General features: G+C 53.0%; 14 non-coding genes and 2 pseudogenes across 14 annotated transcripts; all 16 read right to left on the bottom strand.

Moving 5' to 3' along the window:
• Positions 1–293: 293 nt before the first annotated feature.
• On the bottom strand, positions 294–412 carry LOC126220341 (5S ribosomal RNA). The gene has a single exon (XR_007542801.1). It is a non-coding gene; the product is annotated as a 5S ribosomal RNA (ribosomal RNA).
• Positions 413–1,266: 854 nt separating this feature from the next.
• Positions 1,267–1,385, bottom strand: LOC126220339 (5S ribosomal RNA). Its single transcript, XR_007542799.1, has one exon. It is a non-coding gene; the product is annotated as a 5S ribosomal RNA (ribosomal RNA).
• An 856-nt stretch (positions 1,386–2,241) lies between these two features.
• Positions 2,242–2,360, bottom strand: LOC126220338 (5S ribosomal RNA). Its single transcript, XR_007542798.1, has one exon. It is a non-coding gene; the product is annotated as a 5S ribosomal RNA (ribosomal RNA).
• An 853-nt stretch (positions 2,361–3,213) lies between these two features.
• LOC126220337 (5S ribosomal RNA) lies at positions 3,214–3,332 on the bottom strand. Its single transcript, XR_007542797.1, has one exon. It is a non-coding gene; the product is annotated as a 5S ribosomal RNA (ribosomal RNA).
• An 852-nt stretch (positions 3,333–4,184) lies between these two features.
• On the bottom strand, positions 4,185–4,303 carry LOC126220336 (5S ribosomal RNA). The gene has a single exon (XR_007542796.1). It is a non-coding gene; the product is annotated as a 5S ribosomal RNA (ribosomal RNA).
• Positions 4,304–5,155: 852 nt separating this feature from the next.
• Positions 5,156–5,274, bottom strand: LOC126220335 (5S ribosomal RNA). Its single transcript, XR_007542795.1, has one exon. It is a non-coding gene; the product is annotated as a 5S ribosomal RNA (ribosomal RNA).
• Positions 5,275–6,127: 853 nt separating this feature from the next.
• Positions 6,128–6,246, bottom strand: LOC126220334 (5S ribosomal RNA). The gene has a single exon (XR_007542794.1). It is a non-coding gene; the product is annotated as a 5S ribosomal RNA (ribosomal RNA).
• Positions 6,247–7,098: 852 nt separating this feature from the next.
• LOC126220332 (5S ribosomal RNA) lies at positions 7,099–7,217 on the bottom strand. Its single transcript, XR_007542793.1, has one exon. It is a non-coding gene; the product is annotated as a 5S ribosomal RNA (ribosomal RNA).
• An 852-nt stretch (positions 7,218–8,069) lies between these two features.
• LOC126220331 (5S ribosomal RNA) lies at positions 8,070–8,188 on the bottom strand. The gene has a single exon (XR_007542792.1). It is a non-coding gene; the product is annotated as a 5S ribosomal RNA (ribosomal RNA).
• Positions 8,189–9,040: 852 nt separating this feature from the next.
• LOC126220330 (5S ribosomal RNA) lies at positions 9,041–9,159 on the bottom strand. The gene has a single exon (XR_007542791.1). It is a non-coding gene; the product is annotated as a 5S ribosomal RNA (ribosomal RNA).
• Positions 9,160–10,012: 853 nt separating this feature from the next.
• LOC126220329 (5S ribosomal RNA) lies at positions 10,013–10,131 on the bottom strand. The gene has a single exon (XR_007542790.1). It is a non-coding gene; the product is annotated as a 5S ribosomal RNA (ribosomal RNA).
• Positions 10,132–10,983: 852 nt separating this feature from the next.
• LOC126220327 (5S ribosomal RNA) lies at positions 10,984–11,102 on the bottom strand. Its single transcript, XR_007542788.1, has one exon. It is a non-coding gene; the product is annotated as a 5S ribosomal RNA (ribosomal RNA).
• An 852-nt stretch (positions 11,103–11,954) lies between these two features.
• Positions 11,955–12,073, bottom strand: LOC126220326 (5S ribosomal RNA). Its single transcript, XR_007542787.1, has one exon. It is a non-coding gene; the product is annotated as a 5S ribosomal RNA (ribosomal RNA).
• An 853-nt stretch (positions 12,074–12,926) lies between these two features.
• LOC126220325 (5S ribosomal RNA) lies at positions 12,927–13,045 on the bottom strand. The gene has a single exon (XR_007542786.1). It is a non-coding gene; the product is annotated as a 5S ribosomal RNA (ribosomal RNA).
• Positions 13,046–13,897: 852 nt separating this feature from the next.
• Positions 13,898–14,014, bottom strand: LOC126220346 (5S ribosomal RNA; annotated as a pseudogene).
• Positions 14,015–14,112: 98 nt separating this feature from the next.
• LOC126220292 (5S ribosomal RNA) lies at positions 14,113–14,231 on the bottom strand (annotated as a pseudogene).
• Positions 14,232–19,642: the final 5,411 nt, after the last annotated feature.

Here is a 19,642-nt window from a genome sequence, read left to right as displayed (position 1 = left end):
GACTAAGGAATAAATTCGTGATTACAAAAAATTGGAACTCTACACTCCTACACAAAAATAGGCGGTGACGTGTTTCAGAAATCACCTGCCGATTCGTACTGTTTTGTCGTTTTCAAAGTCTTCTTGGCAAACTTGGTTAGCACATTCTCCCTCAAACTGAGTTAATTACTGCATTTTCGTACCATTACAGTAGTGTAAAAGGCTTAAGGAAGCATCTTTGTCACAACAGAAAGGTAGTTTGAAAATTGGGCTGGCAGGGGTAGCGACATAATAACAAAAAAAAAATGGAAGGCAGCCAACAGCACCCGGGTTTCCCAGGCGGTCACCCATCCAAGTACTAACCGGGCCCGATGATGCTTAACTTCGGTGATCGGACGAGAACCGGTGTATTCATCATGGTATGGCCGTTGGCGCTCATCTAATGTAGGAGCACGGCAGAATCCGCGTTCGGCTTTTCTCCCAACACAGCAAAATGTTAGTTTTCGACCGCATTTGACGAAAGCACTTCCTTCCGCAACAGCCAGTTCCTCGAGGACGGCGCGGGGGGCGCGCCCGGCGTCCCAGCAGAGCGACGGCCGAATTAGCGGGCGCACCGCCGCGTGTGTGAGACGCACTGCTGCTCGTTGCACCTCCTGTCATTCGCTGCGCGCGTGCAGCCTTCGACACTAGCGGAGGACGCATCTTGTCCCCTGGTGTCCAGCGGAGGGCCTGTGCGTGGTGTGGCAGGTGTCGTGCTGGAGGGCGCCACTGGTAGCATGTGGGCTTCCTCGCCTCGCCTCGCCTCGCGTCGCCTCGCCTCGCCTCACACCAGGTGTGTGCGTAGTTTGCAGTGCATTCGCACCATTCCCATCCCTGTCCCCGTCCCCGTCCCGACTTGTCCCGACTTTGCTCGACTGCCGCTCGCTGCCGCTCGGGTCGTGGTCCATATGACAGCGCAAGCACGACAAACGTCTGCGGGACGAGACGAGACGAGACGACTAAGGAATAAATTCGTGATTACAAAAAATTGGAACTCTACACTCCTACACAAAAATAGGCGGTGACGTGTTTCAGAAATCACCTGCCGATTCGTACTGTTTTGTCGTTTTCAAAGTCTTCTTGGCAAACTTGGTTAGCACATTCTCCCTCAAACTGAGTTAATTACTGCATTTTCGTACCATTACAGTAGTGTAAAAGGCTTAAGGAAGCATCTTTGTCACAACAGAAAGGTAGTTGAAAATTGGGCTGGCAGGGGTAGCGACATAATAACAAAAAAAAATGGAAGGCAGCCAACAGCACCCGGGTTTCCCAGGCGGTCACCCATCCAAGTACTAACCGGGCCCGATGATGCTTAACTTCGGTGATCGGACGAGAACCGGTGTATTCATCATGGTATGGCCGTTGGCGCTCATCTAATGTAGGAGCACGGCAGAATCCGCGTTCGGCTTTTCTCCCAACACACAAAATGTTAGTTTTCGACCGCATTTGACGAAAGCACTTCCTTCCGCAACAGCCAGTTCCTCGAGGACGGCGCGGGGGGGCGCGCCCGGCGTCCCAGCAGAGCGACGGCCGAATTAGCGGGCGCACCGCCGCGTGTGTGACACGCACTGCTGCTCGTTGCACCTCCTGTCATTCGCTGCGCGCGTGCAGCCTTCGACACTAGCGGAGGACGCATCTTGTCCCCTGGTGTCCAGCGGAGGGCCTGTGCGTGGTGTGGCAGTGTCGTGCTGGAGGGCGCCACTGGTAGCATGTGGGCTTCCTCGCCTCGCCTCGCCTCGCGTCGCCTCGCCTCGCCTCACACCAGGTGTGTGCGTAGTTTGCAGTGCATTCGCACCATTCCCATCCCTGTCCCCGTCCCCGTCCCGACTTGTCCCGACTTTGCTCGACTGCCGCTCGCTGCCGCTCGGGTCGTGGTCCATATGACAGCGCAAGCACGACAAACGTCTGCGGGACGAGACGAGACGAGACGACTAAGGAATAAATTCGTGATTACAAAAAATTGGAACTCTACACTCCTACACAAAAATAGGCGGTGACGTGTTTCAGAAATCACCTGCCGATTCGTACTGTTTTGTCGTTTTCCAAAGTCTTCTTGGCAAACTTGGTTAGCACATTCTCCCTCAAACTGAGTTAATTACTGCATTTTCGTACCATTACAGTAGTGTAAAAGGCTTAAGGAAGCATCTTTGTCACAACAGAAAGGTAGTTTGAAAATTGGGCTGGCAGGGGTAGCGACATAATAACAAAAAAAAAATGGAAGGCAGCCAACAGCACCCGGGTTTCCCAGGCGGTCACCCATCCAAGTACTAACCGGGCCCGATGATGCTTAACTTCGGTGATCGGACGAGAACCGGTGTATTCATCATGGTATGGCCGTTGGCGCTCATCTAATGTAGGAGCACGGCAGAATCCGCGTTCGGCTTTTCTCCCAACACACAAAATGTTAGTTTTCGACCGCATTTGACGAAAGCACTTCCTTCCGCAACAGCCAGTTCCTCGAGGACGGCGCGGGGGGCGCGCCCGGCGTCCCAGCAGAGCGACGGCCGAATTAGCGGGCGCACCGCCGCGTGTGTGAGACGCACTGCTGCTCGTTGCACCTCCTGTCATTCGCTGCGCGCGTGCAGCCTTCGACACTAGCGGAGGACGCATCTTGTCCCTGGTGTCCAGCGGAGGGCCTGTGCGTGGTGTGGCAGTGTCGTGCTGGAGGGCGCCACTGGTAGCATGTGGGCTTCCTCGCCTCGCCTCGCCTCGCGTCGCCTCGCCTCGCCTCACACCAGGTGTGTGCGTAGTTTGCAGTGCATTCGCACCATTCCCATCCCTGTCCCCGTCCCCGTCCCGACTTGTCCCGACTTTGCTCGACTGCCGCTCGCTGCCGCTCGGGTCGTGGTCCATATGACAGCGCAAGCACGACAAACGTCTGCGGGACGAGACGAGACGAGACGACTAAGGAATAAATTCGTGATTACAAAAAATTGGAACTCTACACTCCTACACAAAAATAGGCGGTGACGTGTTTCAGAAATCACCTGCCGATTCGTACTGTTTTGTCGTTTTCAAAGTCTTCTTGGCAAACTTGGTTAGCACATTCTCCCTCAAACTGAGTTAATTACTGCATTTTCGTACCATTACAGTAGTGTAAAAGGCTTAAGGAAGCATCTTTGTCACAACAGAAAGGTAGTTTGAAAATTGGGCTGGCAGGGGTAGCGACATAATAACAAAAAAAAAATGGAAGGCAGCCAACAGCACCCGGGTTTCCCAGGCGGTCACCCATCCAAGTACTAACCGGGCCCGATGATGCTTAACTTCGGTGATCGGACGAGAACCGGTGTATTCATCATGGTATGGCCGTTGGCGCTCATCTAATGTAGGAGCACGGCAGAATCCGCGTTCGGCTTTTCTCCCAACACACAAAATGTTAGTTTTCGACCGCATTTGACGAAAGCACTTCCTTCCGCAACAGCCAGTTCCTCGAGGACGGCGCGGGGGGCGCGCCCGGCGTCCCAGCAGAGCGACGGCCGAATTAGCGGGCGCACCGCCGCGTGTGTGAGACGCACTGCTGCTCGTTGCACCTCCTGTCATTCGCTGCGCGCGTGCAGCCTTCGACACTAGCGGAGGACGCATCTTGTCCCTGGTGTCCAGCGGAGGGCCTGTGCGTGGTGTGGCAGTGTCGTGCTGGAGGGCGCCACTGGTAGCATGTGGGCTTCCTCGCCTCGCCTCGCCTCGCGTCGCCTCGCCTCGCCTCACACCAGGTGTGTGCGTAGTTTGCAGTGCATTCGCACCATTCCCATCCCTGTCCCCGTCCCCGTCCCGACTTGTCCCGACTTTGCTCGACTGCCGCTCGCTGCCGCTCGGGTCGTGGTCCATATGACAGCGCAAGCACGACAAACGTCTGCGGGACGAGACGAGACGAGACGACTAAGGAATAAATTCGTGATTACAAAAAATTGGAACTCTACACTCCTACACAAAAATAGGCGGTGACGTGTTTCAGAAATCACCTGCCGATTCGTACTGTTTTGTCGTTTTCAAAGTCTTCTTGGCAAACTTGGTTAGCACATTCTCCCTCAAACTGAGTTAATTACTGCATTTTCGTACCATTACAGTAGTGTAAAAGGCTTAAGGAAGCATCTTTGTCACAACAGAAAGGTAGTTTGAAAATTGGGCTGGCAGGGGTAGCGACATAATAACAAAAAAAAATGGAAGGCAGCCAACAGCACCCGGGTTTCCCAGGCGGTCACCCATCCAAGTACTAACCGGGCCCGATGATGCTTAACTTCGGTGATCGGACGAGAACCGGTGTATTCATCATGGTATGGCCGTTGGCGCTCATCTAATGTAGGAGCACGGCAGAATCCGCGTTCGGCTTTTCTCCCAACACACAAAATGTTAGTTTTCGACCGCATTTGACGAAAGCACTTCCTTCCGCAACAGCCAGTTCCTCGAGGACGGCGCGGGGGGCGCGCCCGGCGTCCCAGCAGAGCGACGGCCGAATTAGCGGGCGCACCGCCGCGTGTGTGACACGCACTGCTGCTCGTTGCACCTCCTGTCATTCGCTGCGCGCGTGCAGCCTTCGACACTAGCGGAGGACGCATCTTGTCCCTGGTGTCCAGCGGAGGGCCTGTGCGTGGTGTGGCAGTGTCGTGCTGGAGGGCGCCACTGGTAGCATGTGGGCTTCCTCGCCTCGCCTCGCCTCGCGTCGCCTCGCCTCGCCTCACACCAGGTGTGTGCGTAGTTTGCAGTGCATTCGCACCATTCCCATCCCTGTCCCCGTCCCCGTCCCGACTTGTCCCGACTTTGCTCGACTGCCGCTCGCTGCCGCTCGGGTCGTGGTCCATATGACAGCGCAAGCACGACAAACGTCTGCGGGACGAGACGAGACGAGACGACTAAGGAATAAATTCGTGATTACAAAAAATTGGAACTCTACACTCCTACACAAAAATAGGCGGTGACGTGTTTCAGAAATCACCTGCCGATTCGTACTGTTTTGTCGTTTTCAAAGTCTTCTTGGCAAACTTGGTTAGCACATTCTCCCTCAAACTGAGTTAATTACTGCATTTTCGTACCATTACAGTAGTGTAAAAGGCTTAAGGAAGCATCTTTGTCACAACAGAAAGGTAGTTTGAAAATTGGGCTGGCAGGGGTAGCGACATAATAACAAAAAAAAATGGAAGGCAGCCAACAGCACCCGGGTTTCCCAGGCGGTCACCCATCCAAGTACTAACCGGGCCCGATGATGCTTAACTTCGGTGATCGGACGAGAACCGGTGTATTCATCATGGTATGGCCGTTGGCGCTCATCTAATGTAGGAGCACGGCAGAATCCGCGTTCGGCTTTTCTCCCAACACACAAAATGTTAGTTTTCGACCGCATTTGACGAAAGCACTTCCTTCCGCAACAGCCAGTTCCTCGAGGACGGCGCGGGGGGCGCGCCCGGCGTCCCAGCAGAGCGACGGCCGAATTAGCGGGCGCACCGCCGCGTGTGTGACACGCACTGCTGCTCGTTGCACCTCCTGTCATTCGCTGCGCGCGTGCAGCCTTCGACACTAGCGGAGGACGCATCTTGTCCCTGGTGTCCAGCGGAGGGCCTGTGCGTGGTGTGGCAGTGTCGTGCTGGAGGGCGCCACTGGTAGCATGTGGGCTTCCTCGCCTCGCCTCGCCTCGCGTCGCCTCGCCTCGCCTCACACCAGGTGTGTGCGTAGTTTGCAGTGCATTCGCACCATTCCCATCCCTGTCCCCGTCCCCGTCCCGACTTGTCCCGACTTTGCTCGACTGCCGCTCGCTGCCGCTCGGGTCGTGGTCCATATGACAGCGCAAGCACGACAAACGTCTGCGGGACGAGACGAGACGAGACGACTAAGGAATAAATTCGTGATTACAAAAAATTGGAACTCTACACTCCTACACAAAAATAGGCGGTGACGTGTTTCAGAAATCACCTGCCGATTCGTACTGTTTTGTCGTTTTCAAAGTCTTCTTGGCAAACTTGGTTAGCACATTCTCCCTCAAACTGAGTTAATTACTGCATTTTCGTACCATTACAGTAGTGTAAAAGGCTTAAGGAAGCATCTTTGTCACAACAGAAAGGTAGTTTGAAAATTGGGCTGGCAGGGGTAGCGACATAATAACAAAAAAAAAATGGAAGGCAGCCAACAGCACCCGGGTTTCCCAGGCGGTCACCCATCCAAGTACTAACCGGGCCCGATGATGCTTAACTTCGGTGATCGGACGAGAACCGGTGTATTCATCATGGTATGGCCGTTGGCGCTCATCTAATGTAGGAGCACGGCAGAATCCGCGTTCGGCTTTTCTCCCAACACACAAAATGTTAGTTTTCGACCGCATTTGACGAAAGCACTTCCTTCCGCAACAGCCAGTTCCTCGAGGACGGCGCGGGGGGCGCGCCCGGCGTCCCAGCAGAGCGACGGCCGAATTAGCGGGCGCACCGCCGCGTGTGTGAGACGCACTGCTGCTCGTTGCACCTCCTGTCATTCGCTGCGCGCGTGCAGCCTTCGACACTAGCGGAGGACGCATCTTGTCCCTGGTGTCCAGCGGAGGGCCTGTGCGTGGTGTGGCAGTGTCGTGCTGGAGGGCGCCACTGGTAGCATGTGGGCTTCCTCGCCTCGCCTCGCCTCGCGTCGCCTCGCCTCGCCTCACACCAGGTGTGTGCGTAGTTTGCAGTGCATTCGCACCATTCCCATCCCTGTCCCCGTCCCCGTCCCGACTTGTCCCGACTTTGCTCGACTGCCGCTCGCTGCCGCTCGGGTCGTGGTCCATATGACAGCGCAAGCACGACAAACGTCTGCGGGACGAGACGAGACGAGACGACTAAGGAATAAATTCGTGATTACAAAAAATTGGAACTCTACACTCCTACACAAAAATAGGCGGTGACGTGTTTCAGAAATCACCTGCCGATTCGTACTGTTTTGTCGTTTTCAAAGTCTTCTTGGCAAACTTGGTTAGCACATTCTCCCTCAAACTGAGTTAATTACTGCATTTTCGTACCATTACAGTAGTGTAAAAGGCTTAAGGAAGCATCTTTGTCACAACAGAAAGGTAGTTTGAAAATTGGGCTGGCAGGGGTAGCGACATAATAACAAAAAAAAATGGAAGGCAGCCAACAGCACCCGGGTTTCCCAGGCGGTCACCCATCCAAGTACTAACCGGGCCCGATGATGCTTAACTTCGGTGATCGGACGAGAACCGGTGTATTCATCATGGTATGGCCGTTGGCGCTCATCTAATGTAGGAGCACGGCAGAATCCGCGTTCGGCTTTTCTCCCAACACACAAAATGTTAGTTTTCGACCGCATTTGACGAAAGCACTTCCTTCCGCAACAGCCAGTTCCTCGAGGACGGCGCGGGGGGCGCGCCCGGCGTCCCAGCAGAGCGACGGCCGAATTAGCGGGCGCACCGCCGCGTGTGTGACACGCACTGCTGCTCGTTGCACCTCCTGTCATTCGCTGCGCGCGTGCAGCCTTCGACACTAGCGGAGGACGCATCTTGTCCCTGGTGTCCAGCGGAGGGCCTGTGCGTGGTGTGGCAGTGTCGTGCTGGAGGGCGCCACTGGTAGCATGTGGGCTTCCTCGCCTCGCCTCGCCTCGCGTCGCCTCGCCTCGCCTCACACCAGGTGTGTGCGTAGTTTGCAGTGCATTCGCACCATTCCCATCCCTGTCCCCGTCCCCGTCCCGACTTGTCCCGACTTTGCTCGACTGCCGCTCGCTGCCGCTCGGGTCGTGGTCCATATGACAGCGCAAGCACGACAAACGTCTGCGGGACGAGACGAGACGAGACGACTAAGGAATAAATTCGTGATTACAAAAAATTGGAACTCTACACTCCTACACAAAAATAGGCGGTGACGTGTTTCAGAAATCACCTGCCGATTCGTACTGTTTTGTCGTTTTCAAAGTCTTCTTGGCAAACTTGGTTAGCACATTCTCCCTCAAACTGAGTTAATTACTGCATTTTCGTACCATTACAGTAGTGTAAAAGGCTTAAGGAAGCATCTTTGTCACAACAGAAAGGTAGTTTGAAAATTGGGCTGGCAGGGGTAGCGACATAATAACAAAAAAAAATGGAAGGCAGCCAACAGCACCCGGGTTTCCCAGGCGGTCACCCATCCAAGTACTAACCGGGCCCGATGATGCTTAACTTCGGTGATCGGACGAGAACCGGTGTATTCATCATGGTATGGCCGTTGGCGCTCATCTAATGTAGGAGCACGGCAGAATCCGCGTTCGGCTTTTCTCCCAACACACAAAATGTTAGTTTTCGACCGCATTTGACGAAAGCACTTCCTTCCGCAACAGCCAGTTCCTCGAGGACGGCGCGGGGGGCGCGCCCGGCGTCCCAGCAGAGCGACGGCCGAATTAGCGGGCGCACCGCCGCGTGTGTGACACGCACTGCTGCTCGTTGCACCTCCTGTCATTCGCTGCGCGCGTGCAGCCTTCGACACTAGCGGAGGACGCATCTTGTCCCTGGTGTCCAGCGGAGGGCCTGTGCGTGGTGTGGCAGTGTCGTGCTGGAGGGCGCCACTGGTAGCATGTGGGCTTCCTCGCCTCGCCTCGCCTCGCGTCGCCTCGCCTCGCCTCACACCAGGTGTGTGCGTAGTTTGCAGTGCATTCGCACCATTCCCATCCCTGTCCCCGTCCCCGTCCCGACTTGTCCCGACTTTGCTCGACTGCCGCTCGCTGCCGCTCGGGTCGTGGTCCATATGACAGCGCAAGCACGACAAACGTCTGCGGGACGAGACGAGACGAGACGACTAAGGAATAAATTCGTGATTACAAAAAATTGGAACTCTACACTCCTACACAAAAATAGGCGGTGACGTGTTTCAGAAATCACCTGCCGATTCGTACTGTTTTGTCGTTTTCAAAGTCTTCTTGGCAAACTTGGTTAGCACATTCTCCCTCAAACTGAGTTAATTACTGCATTTTCGTACCATTACAGTAGTGTAAAAGGCTTAAGGAAGCATCTTTGTCACAACAGAAAGGTAGTTTGAAAATTGGGCTGGCAGGGGTAGCGACATAATAACAAAAAAAAATGGAAGGCAGCCAACAGCACCCGGGTTTCCCAGGCGGTCACCCATCCAAGTACTAACCGGGCCCGATGATGCTTAACTTCGGTGATCGGACGAGAACCGGTGTATTCATCATGGTATGGCCGTTGGCGCTCATCTAATGTAGGAGCACGGCAGAATCCGCGTTCGGCTTTTCTCCCAACACACAAAATGTTAGTTTTCGACCGCATTTGACGAAAGCACTTCCTTCCGCAACAGCCAGTTCCTCGAGGACGGCGCGGGGGGCGCGCCCGGCGTCCCAGCAGAGCGACGGCCGAATTAGCGGGCGCACCGCCGCGTGTGTGACACGCACTGCTGCTCGTTGCACCTCCTGTCATTCGCTGCGCGCGTGCAGCCTTCGACACTAGCGGAGGACGCATCTTGTCCCTGGTGTCCAGCGGAGGGCCTGTGCGTGGTGTGGCAGTGTCGTGCTGGAGGGCGCCACTGGTAGCATGTGGGCTTCCTCGCCTCGCCTCGCCTCGCGTCGCCTCGCCTCGCCTCACACCAGGTGTGTGCGTAGTTTGCAGTGCATTCGCACCATTCCCATCCCTGTCCCCGTCCCCGTCCCGACTTGTCCCGACTTTGCTCGACTGCCGCTCGCTGCCGCTCGGGTCGTGGTCCATATGACAGCGCAAGCACGACAAACGTCTGCGGGACGAGACGAGACGAGACGACTAAGGAATAAATTCGTGATTACAAAAAATTGGAACTCTACACTCCTACACAAAAATAGGCGGTGACGTGTTTCAGAAATCACCTGCCGATTCGTACTGTTTTGTCGTTTTCAAAGTCTTCTTGGCAAACTTGGTTAGCACATTCTCCCTCAAACTGAGTTAATTACTGCATTTTCGTACCATTACAGTAGTGTAAAAGGCTTAAGGAAGCATCTTTGTCACAACAGAAAGGTAGTTTGAAAATTGGGCTGGCAGGGGTAGCGACATAATAACAAAAAAAAAATGGAAGGCAGCCAACAGCACCCGGGTTTCCCAGGCGGTCACCCATCCAAGTACTAACCGGGCCCGATGATGCTTAACTTCGGTGATCGGACGAGAACCGGTGTATTCATCATGGTATGGCCGTTGGCGCTCATCTAATGTAGGAGCACGGCAGAATCCGCGTTCGGCTTTTCTCCCAACACACAAAATGTTAGTTTTCGACCGCATTTGACGAAAGCACTTCCTTCCGCAACAGCCAGTTCCTCGAGGACGGCGCGGGGGGCGCGCCCGGCGTCCCAGCAGAGCGACGGCCGAATTAGCGGGCGCACCGCCGCGTGTGTGAGACGCACTGCTGCTCGTTGCACCTCCTGTCATTCGCTGCGCGCGTGCAGCCTTCGACACTAGCGGAGGACGCATCTTGTCCCTGGTGTCCAGCGGAGGGCCTGTGCGTGGTGTGGCAGTGTCGTGCTGGAGGGCGCCACTGGTAGCATGTGGGCTTCCTCGCCTCGCCTCGCCTCGCGTCGCCTCGCCTCGCCTCACACCAGGTGTGTGCGTAGTTTGCAGTGCATTCGCACCATTCCCATCCCTGTCCCCGTCCCCGTCCCGACTTGTCCCGACTTTGCTCGACTGCCGCTCGCTGCCGCTCGGGTCGTGGTCCATATGACAGCGCAAGCACGACAAACGTCTGCGGGACGAGACGAGACGAGACGACTAAGGAATAAATTCGTGATTACAAAAAATTGGAACTCTACACTCCTACACAAAAATAGGCGGTGACGTGTTTCAGAAATCACCTGCCGATTCGTACTGTTTTGTCGTTTTCAAAGTCTTCTTGGCAAACTTGGTTAGCACATTCTCCCTCAAACTGAGTTAATTACTGCATTTTCGTACCATTACAGTAGTGTAAAAGGCTTAAGGAAGCATCTTTGTCACAACAGAAAGGTAGTTTGAAAATTGGGCTGGCAGGGGTAGCGACATAATAACAAAAAAAAATGGAAGGCAGCCAACAGCACCCGGGTTTCCCAGGCGGTCACCCATCCAAGTACTAACCGGGCCCGATGATGCTTAACTTCGGTGATCGGACGAGAACCGGTGTATTCATCATGGTATGGCCGTTGGCGCTCATCTAATGTAGGAGCACGGCAGAATCCGCGTTCGGCTTTTCTCCCAACACACAAAATGTTAGTTTTCGACCGCATTTGACGAAAGCACTTCCTTCCGCAACAGCCAGTTCCTCGAGGACGGCGCGGGGGGCGCGCCCGGCGTCCCAGCAGAGCGACGGCCGAATTAGCGGGCGCACCGCCGCGTGTGTGACACGCACTGCTGCTCGTTGCACCTCCTGTCATTCGCTGCGCGCGTGCAGCCTTCGACACTAGCGGAGGACGCATCTTGTCCCTGGTGTCCAGCGGAGGGCCTGTGCGTGGTGTGGCAGTGTCGTGCTGGAGGGCGCCACTGGTAGCATGTGGGCTTCCTCGCCTCGCCTCGCCTCGCGTCGCCTCGCCTCGCCTCACACCAGGTGTGTGCGTAGTTTGCAGTGCATTCGCACCATTCCCATCCCTGTCCCCGTCCCCGTCCCGACTTGTCCCGACTTTGCTCGACTGCCGCTCGCTGCCGCTCGGGTCGTGGTCCATATGACAGCGCAAGCACGACAAACGTCTGCGGGACGAGACGAGACGAGACGACTAAGGAATAAATTCGTGATTACAAAAAATTGGAACTCTACACTCCTACACAAAAATAGGCGGTGACGTGTTTCAGAAATCACCTGCCGATTCGTACTGTTTTGTCGTTTTCAAAGTCTTCTTGGCAAACTTGGTTAGCACATTCTCCCTCAAACTGAGTTAATTACTGCATTTTCGTACCATTACAGTAGTGTAAAAGGCTTAAGGAAGCATCTTTGTCACAACAGAAAGGTAGTTTGAAAATTGGGCTGGCAGGGGTAGCGACATAATAACAAAAAAAAATGGAAGGCAGCCAACAGCACCCGGGTTTCCCAGGCGGTCACCCATCCAAGTACTAACCGGGCCCGATGATGCTTAACTTCGGTGATCGGACGAGAACCGGTGTATTCATCATGGTATGGCCGTTGGCGCTCATCTAATGTAGGAGCACGGCAGAATCCGCGTTCGGCTTTTCTCCCAACACACAAAATGTTAGTTTTCGACCGCATTTGACGAAAGCACTTCCTTCCGCAACAGCCAGTTCCTCGAGGACGGCGCGGGGGGCGCGCCCGGCGTCCCAGCAGAGCGACGGCCGAATTAGCGGGCGCACCGCCGCGTGTGTGACACGCACTGCTGCTCGTTGCACCTCCTGTCATTCGCTGCGCGCGTGCAGCCTTCGACACTAGCGGAGGACGCATCTTGTCCCTGGTGTCCAGCGGAGGGCCTGTGCGTGGTGTGGCAGTGTCGTGCTGGAGGGCGCCACTGGTAGCATGTGGGCTTCCTCGCCTCGCCTCGCCTCGCGTCGCCTCGCCTCGCCTCACACCAGGTGTGTGCGTAGTTTGCAGTGCATTCGCACCATTCCCATCCCTGTCCCCGTCCCCGTCCCGACTTGTCCCGACTTTGCTCGACTGCCGCTCGCTGCCGCTCGGGTCGTGGTCCATATGACAGCGCAAGCACGACAAACGTCTGCGGGACGAGACGAGACGAGACGACTAAGGAATAAATTCGTGATTACAAAAAATTGGAACTCTACACTCCTACACAAAAATAGGCGGTGACGTGTTTCAGAAATCACCTGCCGATTCGTACTGTTTTGTCGTTTTCAAAGTCTTCTTGGCAAACTTGGTTAGCACATTCTCCCTCAAACTGAGTTAATTACTGCATTTTCGTACCATTACAGTAGTGTAAAAGGCTTAAGGAAGCATCTTTGTCACAACAGAAAGGTAGTTTGAAAATTGGGCTGGCAGGGGTAGCGACATAATAACAAAAAAAAAATGGAAGGCAGCCAACAGCACCCGGGTTTCCCAGGCGGTCACCCATCCAAGTACTAACCGGGCCCGATGATGCTTAACTTCGGTGATCGGACGAGAACCGGTGTATTCATCATGGTATGGCCGTTGGCGCTCATCTAATGTAGGAGCACGGCAGAATCCGCGTTCGGCTTTTCTCCCAACACACAAAATGTTAGTTTTCGACCGCATTTGACGAAAGCACTTCCTTCCGCAACAGCCAGTTCCTCGAGGACGGCGCGGGGGGCGCGCCCGGCGTCCCAGCAGAGCGACGGCCGAATTAGCGGGCGCACCGCCGCGTGTGTGAGACGCACTGCTGCTCGTTGCACCTCCTGTCATTCGCTGCGCGCGTGCAGCCTTCGACACTAGCGGAGGACGCATCTTGTCCCTGGTGTCCAGCGGAGGGCCTGTGCGTGGTGTGGCAGTGTCGTGCTGGAGGGCGCCACTGGTAGCATGTGGGCTTCCTCGCCTCGCCTCGCCTCGCGTCGCCTCGCCTCGCCTCACACCAGGTGTGTGCGTAGTTTGCAGTGCATTCGCACCATTCCCATCCCTGTCCCCGTCCCCGTCCCGACTTGTCCCGACTTTGCTCGACTGCCGCTCGCTGCCGCTCGGGTCGTGGTCCATATGACAGCGCAAGCACGACAAACGTCTGCGGGACGAGACGAGACGAGACGACTAAGGAATAAATTCGTGATTACAAAAAATTGGAACTCTACACTCCTACACAAAAATAGGCGGTGACGTGTTTCAGAAATCACCTGCCGATTCGTACTGTTTTGTCGTTTTCAAAGTCTTCTTGGCAAACTTGGTTAGCACATTCTCCCTCAAACTGAGTTAATTACTGCATTTTCGTACCATTACAGTAGTGTAAAAGGCTTAAGGAAGCATCTTTGTCACAACAGAAAGGTAGTTTGAAAATTGGGCTGGCAGGGGTAGCGACATAATAACAAAAAAAAATGGAAGGCAGCCAACAGCACCCGGGTTTCCCAGGCGGTCACCCATCCAAGTACTAACCGGGCCCGATGATGCTTAACTTCGGTGATCGGACGAGAACCGGTGTATTCATCATTTTTTTTTTTTATTTTTTATTTTTTTTTTTTTTTTTTTTAGGTAGTTTGAAAATTGGGCTGGCAGGGGTAGCGACATAATAACAAAAAAAAAAAAAAAAAATAAGGAAGGCAGCCAACAGCACCCGGGTTTCCCAGGCGGTCACCCATCCAAGTACTAACCGGGCCCGATGATGCTTGACTTCGGTGATCGGACGAGAACCGGTGTATTCATCATTTTTTTTTTTTTTTATTTTTTTTTTTTTTTTTTTTTTACCGGTGTATTCATCATTTTTTTTTTTTTTTTGACGAGAACCGGTGTATTTATCATTTTTTTTTTATCATTTTTTTTTACCGGTGTATTGATCATTTTTTTTTTTTTTTTTTTTATTGATATTATAAAAGGTACTGGCGGCTCCCTCAAAGTGAAACGGTGGACACCAGCCAATAATCACCGCCAGCGGTGAGTAACAGAAGCGGCATTGAGGCAGTGTGGCGGCCTAGATATGGAACAAAAGGAAATATTCCTCCAATTCGTAAGAAAACGAGAGCTGAGTATCCCTCCCATTGATACGCAAAAAAAAAAAAAGAGAGAGAAAGAAAGAAAGAAAAGACGGCTTCTTGCCGTAACAACCGACAATGACGTCGCCCGTAAATGCAACCAGGACGATGCATCGACCGGAAAAGGAAAAAATCATCGTTAATCAAACGGTCGGGCAAAGAGTGTGGCAGGCAGGCGGCGGCAATGAGGGCAGGGGTCAACTTAGCCTGAGGCCTGGCCACAGTGGCGCCCCCACACCCGCCAGCACTCATAGTGTCCATAAAACAAAATAATGATTCGTGACACCGGTGTGAAATCCCACACCGACGAAAATTCCAAAGAGTGTCGAGCACAGACAGCAGTAAAGGATCTCGTCACGGCACAAATGGGAAAAAACGGAGAAATTCCGACACACATGCCAAACAAAAAGTTTGTCAAGATCGTCCAGAAAAAGCCGAAAAGACTTCATAAAAAGAAACTTAAACGTCCAATCAATCATCATCACTTGACAGTGTGAGCGAATGATTAGAAAACGTAGACGCACTAGACGAACTACATTTTTTTTTTTTGTTTTTTTTTTGCAATGGTAATCTCAAAAAACAACGGAACAATGTATGCCCCAATTAACTTGAATCGAACGGAAAGAAAATAAAAAGCTTTGTACAGAACTAGAAAAGCCACGAAAGTACCCATCGTGGAAAGAAAAAATATAGATATATAGATACAGACATATATGTATGTACCTAAACAATACGTTATTTACGTATGGGCCGCCAATTTAGCGTGAGCGTCCCGACGGCCGATAAACACAGATTAAGTTTGGTATATCCAGAGACGTAGGCAGATACACACACACACACACACACACACACACACACACACACACACACACACACTCAAACTCAAACACTCACACACAAACATTTAGAAAAGCTCAATTCACGTTGGTTTCTGACGAAAAATTGCGTCGACATGCTGCATAAGTTACACTCCTAGATTCAGTTACAGTAAAAAAACCAGTCCTGCGCATCAAATTAGTGACGTAGTAGGATTTTTTGTTTTTAAGTCATTTATCCAAGTATCGTGTTACGTTCCATAGAAAGACAAAACAAATTTGAAGAAAAAATAAGACATGTCCGGGAAAACAATGTTGTCATCACAGCAGTTTTTCAAAAGCATAAGTGAGAGCAATTGTTAAAAAATTGGCAAAAGTCCGAGTATAGTCAGTCCGGGAGTGAATAAGACGATGCTGCGCAGACAGATATTCAAGAAAGTGAAAATCATCCACCAGCCGCAAATGCAAGAGAGCATAGACAGTATGTGCAGTAAGCCACGTAGTAGCCGCACGTTTCGTGGCCGGATAAGGTCGAAAATCCGGAATCAGCGCAACGTCCACGGAAAAAGTGGTAGGACTCGTGCGATTGACGAGGGCAAGAAGCTTAACTGCAATGTTCCAAATCGACGCTGATCGCGGACACAAAAATCGGTGTTCGAGCGTGTCGTCGCATGGGCAATAATCACACAAACCAGACGGCCGCAAATGAATGCGACACATCTTGTCGTTAGTGGGGAAGGTTCGATTCACGACCTTATACCACAAACTACTAACGTCCGGCGGCAAGTAAGAGGCGTGGATGTTGGCCCACACTGTCCGCCACGCCGATCCAGGAAAACGCAATTCCATCTTATTGCTAGCAGGCCGCCCCCGCAAAGCGGAATACACGCTCCGCGCTGATCGCGTTCGAGGATTGAGGTCGTCAGCACCGAGATAACTCTTATGAACGAAAAATTCCCGAACATAACGCAGGCGGTATGGGATCCCGGTCGGATCGAGCGGAGCCAGCTCAGAGGAGGGACGATAAACACGGAACAAAAAAGTCGTGAGATGCGAGGCGTTCTTCTCAATCGTGACACAAGTCCGATGAATCAGTAGTGCAGATGCTTTGGCCACAAAGTGGATCAGGCCAAGCCCACCTCGGTCACGCGGCAAAGTACACGTGAGATAAGCCACTTTAAAAACATCCCCCCGCCACAGAAACCAATAGACCGCTTGCGTTATGGCACGTCCTAGTTCTGTCGGGACGTGAAATAGTTGGGCTAGGTACCAGGCCTTGCTGAGTAAAAACGAATTGATCAGCGCGACCCTCTGTGTTAGCGCCAAGGTGCGAGTGGCACTCAAGTGAGTCATCGCGCGTAAACCATACAAAACAAGACGCCAATTAGAAGCCGCCGTCCGCAAGAGATTAGGTCGAAAGCGGACGCCCAAAATTTTATGCTCACGAGTGACAGTGAACCACGGGCGCGAGAAGCCGCGCGAAACCGCATGAATCGGTAGAAAGACGGTTTTACGAGGATTAATACTCGCACCCGATGCAAGTTCGTATGTACTTAGAATGGCACGAATAACGTCTAAGTCTGAGACCGAGGACACCAACAAACCAAGATCATCGGCATATGCACTGCACACGTATTTGGTACCGCCAAGACGCAGACCTTGACAAGAAGATGCCAATTTCCGCAACAATGGGTCCAAAGATATCGCAAATAACGCCATAGATAAAGGGCATCCTTGTTTCACTGAACATCGTATTGGAACAGGCTCCGAAAGACATCCATTAATACAAACTCGAGAGGACGACGCCGTAAACAAATTAAAGAGCATGTTAATAAATGTCGCTCCAAAACCAAATTGTTGCAACACCCGCCGTAGATATTGGTGGCCCACCCTATCGAACGCCATAGCAAAATCGACCGACAAAATACCCAATGGTTGTCTGTGCGTCGTCGCATACGCAATTGCGTCGCGATACGTCAACACAGCGTCGTAGATTGTGCGGTGTGGCACCGCGCAGAATTGGTACTCACTGATCACTTTGCCCATGATCACTTTCAAACGAAGCGCAACACATTTCGTGAACAATTTGTAGTCACCGTTGAGGAGAGTGAGGGGACGTAAATCACACATTTTACGATTGGTCGGCGTCTTTGGAGCTAGGGTCACGACGCCTTCCAAAAAAGATGGAGGAACCGGCACACCACTTAAGATTTCATTGTACACATCTGTCAGTATAGGACCAAACAAATGCCAAAAGTGAAGATAGAATTCCGGCGGTAAGCCGTCAGCGCCGGGTGATTTGTTCTTCGCACACTGTGTTAGCACGTCACGCACTTCCTCGACAGTGAACGGTTCAGTAAGGTGGAGACGATCGGTGACTGTGAGAACCCGCGGAACGTCAGCAAGGAGATCAGAAACGGCGACGTCGTCACTATCTTTAGCACTAAAAAGATCGAGAAAGTGCCGGTGCGCCTCAGCAATAATCTCCGACTGAGTGCGGACGCGCACGCCATCAGCTGTTTCCAGTTCTGCGACGTAACGGCGCGCCGCCCGACGGCGCTCCCGCAAGTGATGGAACAAGGAGGGCGCTTCGTCGTCAAAGAAACCAGGAGCCTGACTCCGCACAACACTACCTTTCAACGACTGCGTCTTCAGAGCCAAAAGACGGGTTTTAATTTGCCGAATCTGCGCCAACCTGAGACCCGGAGTGTTCGGCTGTAGGCGGATCGCGTCATTGAGACAAGTCTCATAAAAATGCATAGTGGACCTCTCCCAATCAGCAAGCTGGCGACTGAATTCACAGATTGCTTTACGGAGCGCTGGCTTCACGTATTCCACCCACCACGATAGAACAGTGGGATATACGGCACGATATTGCGCAGCCTGCTGCCACACACGAGAAACGACCGGTTCAAAACCAGGATGCGACAAATGACAAACATTAAACTTCCACATAGTCCGCATACGGGGTTTTGTGGCTTGCAAAGAATGGAAGCGACAAACATAGGCACAATGGTCCGAAAAAAGAACGGGGTGTACCTGTGACTCGAGAACACAACCCTTTTTGTCGCCAGAAATGTAAATGCGATCGATCCGGCTCCGACCTGTCACGTAGTAATAAGTAAACCCCGGTTCGTCGGGATACAAATGACGCCAGGTATCGACCAATTTCAGTTCCGTGACAAGCGTTTGTAGTTCTAAACAGTTGTAGGGCTGTGGCTCCTGGTCGCCAGCAGCCAACACACAATTAAAATCACCACCCAACACTATTGGCAGGTGGTTACCAGAAAGAAGATGACAAATATCTCTGCTATAAAACACGCGACGCTGCAGCTTCCCCTCAGCACCGGAAGGTGCGTACACGTTCACGTAACGGATGTTGTTGACCGTACAGGCCACCCCACGCCCGTTAGGTATCGTAGCAACGTCCGTGTAAGCAATGCCGGCCCTAACCAACAACGCAGTACCACAGTTACATTCCGGATCAAAATTAAACAGCACCTGATATCCGGGAACAAATTGTAAAAGATCGGACACCACTTCTTGTAAAAAGACTACGTCGGCAGCAACAAAACGTAAAAAGTCCACCAAGCTCAAGTACTTAGCACGCGACGCCAACCGGTTTAAATTTATAGTAGCGACAACAGATGGAAGGTGCGCTACCATACACAAAAGAGACAAACAAACAAGCTAGACGGTAGTGAAAGTACCGTCAGCCTCCTCCACATCCTCTGCCCAGTCACACGGTTGCGTGTGCGAAGACGCACCCGCAACATCCGTGAGCTTGGGCGCACCGGGAGTTCCCACCGACAGAGGTACGTCGTGCGTGGGAGGGACCGACGCGAGATCTTGTGAAGAGGGGCGTGCGCGGCGCTCAGGAGGGTCCTCGGCTTTTCGCTTTTGTGAGGAGTGAACCGGAATTGGCGCGGTAACTATATCGGTGTCCATTGCACTGCCCAGTTCCCCAGATTGTAACACATCTTTCAAATGGCGTACCACTTCCTGCCGGCGGTCGTCCGCACGCGCGGGCTGACTACTGGCCACCGAATGCTGCTGACGGCGCCCGGAAGGGGCAGCCGTCCGAGCGTCAGGAACGACACGCTGCGCTTTTTGAGACGCCTGCGTCTGTTGCTGTGAAGGCTTTGAACGCGGAGAGGGTTTACGTTGTGGAGACGGGCTACGCTCCCTGCCAGAGGAAGACCGTTGCGTCAAAAATGCAGAAGTGCTTGCACTACGTGCGCGGTCGACAGAGCCGCGACGCCGAGACGTAGTGTCACGCCGCGACCTA

This window comes from Schistocerca nitens, unplaced genomic scaffold (assembly GCF_023898315.1).
Source record: "Schistocerca nitens isolate TAMUIC-IGC-003100 unplaced genomic scaffold, iqSchNite1.1 HiC_scaffold_192, whole genome shotgun sequence".
NCBI lineage: Eukaryota > Metazoa > Arthropoda > Insecta > Orthoptera > Acrididae > Schistocerca > Schistocerca nitens.
The sequence above is the reverse complement of the archived record's forward strand: the minus strand, read 5'-3'. Positions and strand labels throughout refer to the sequence as shown.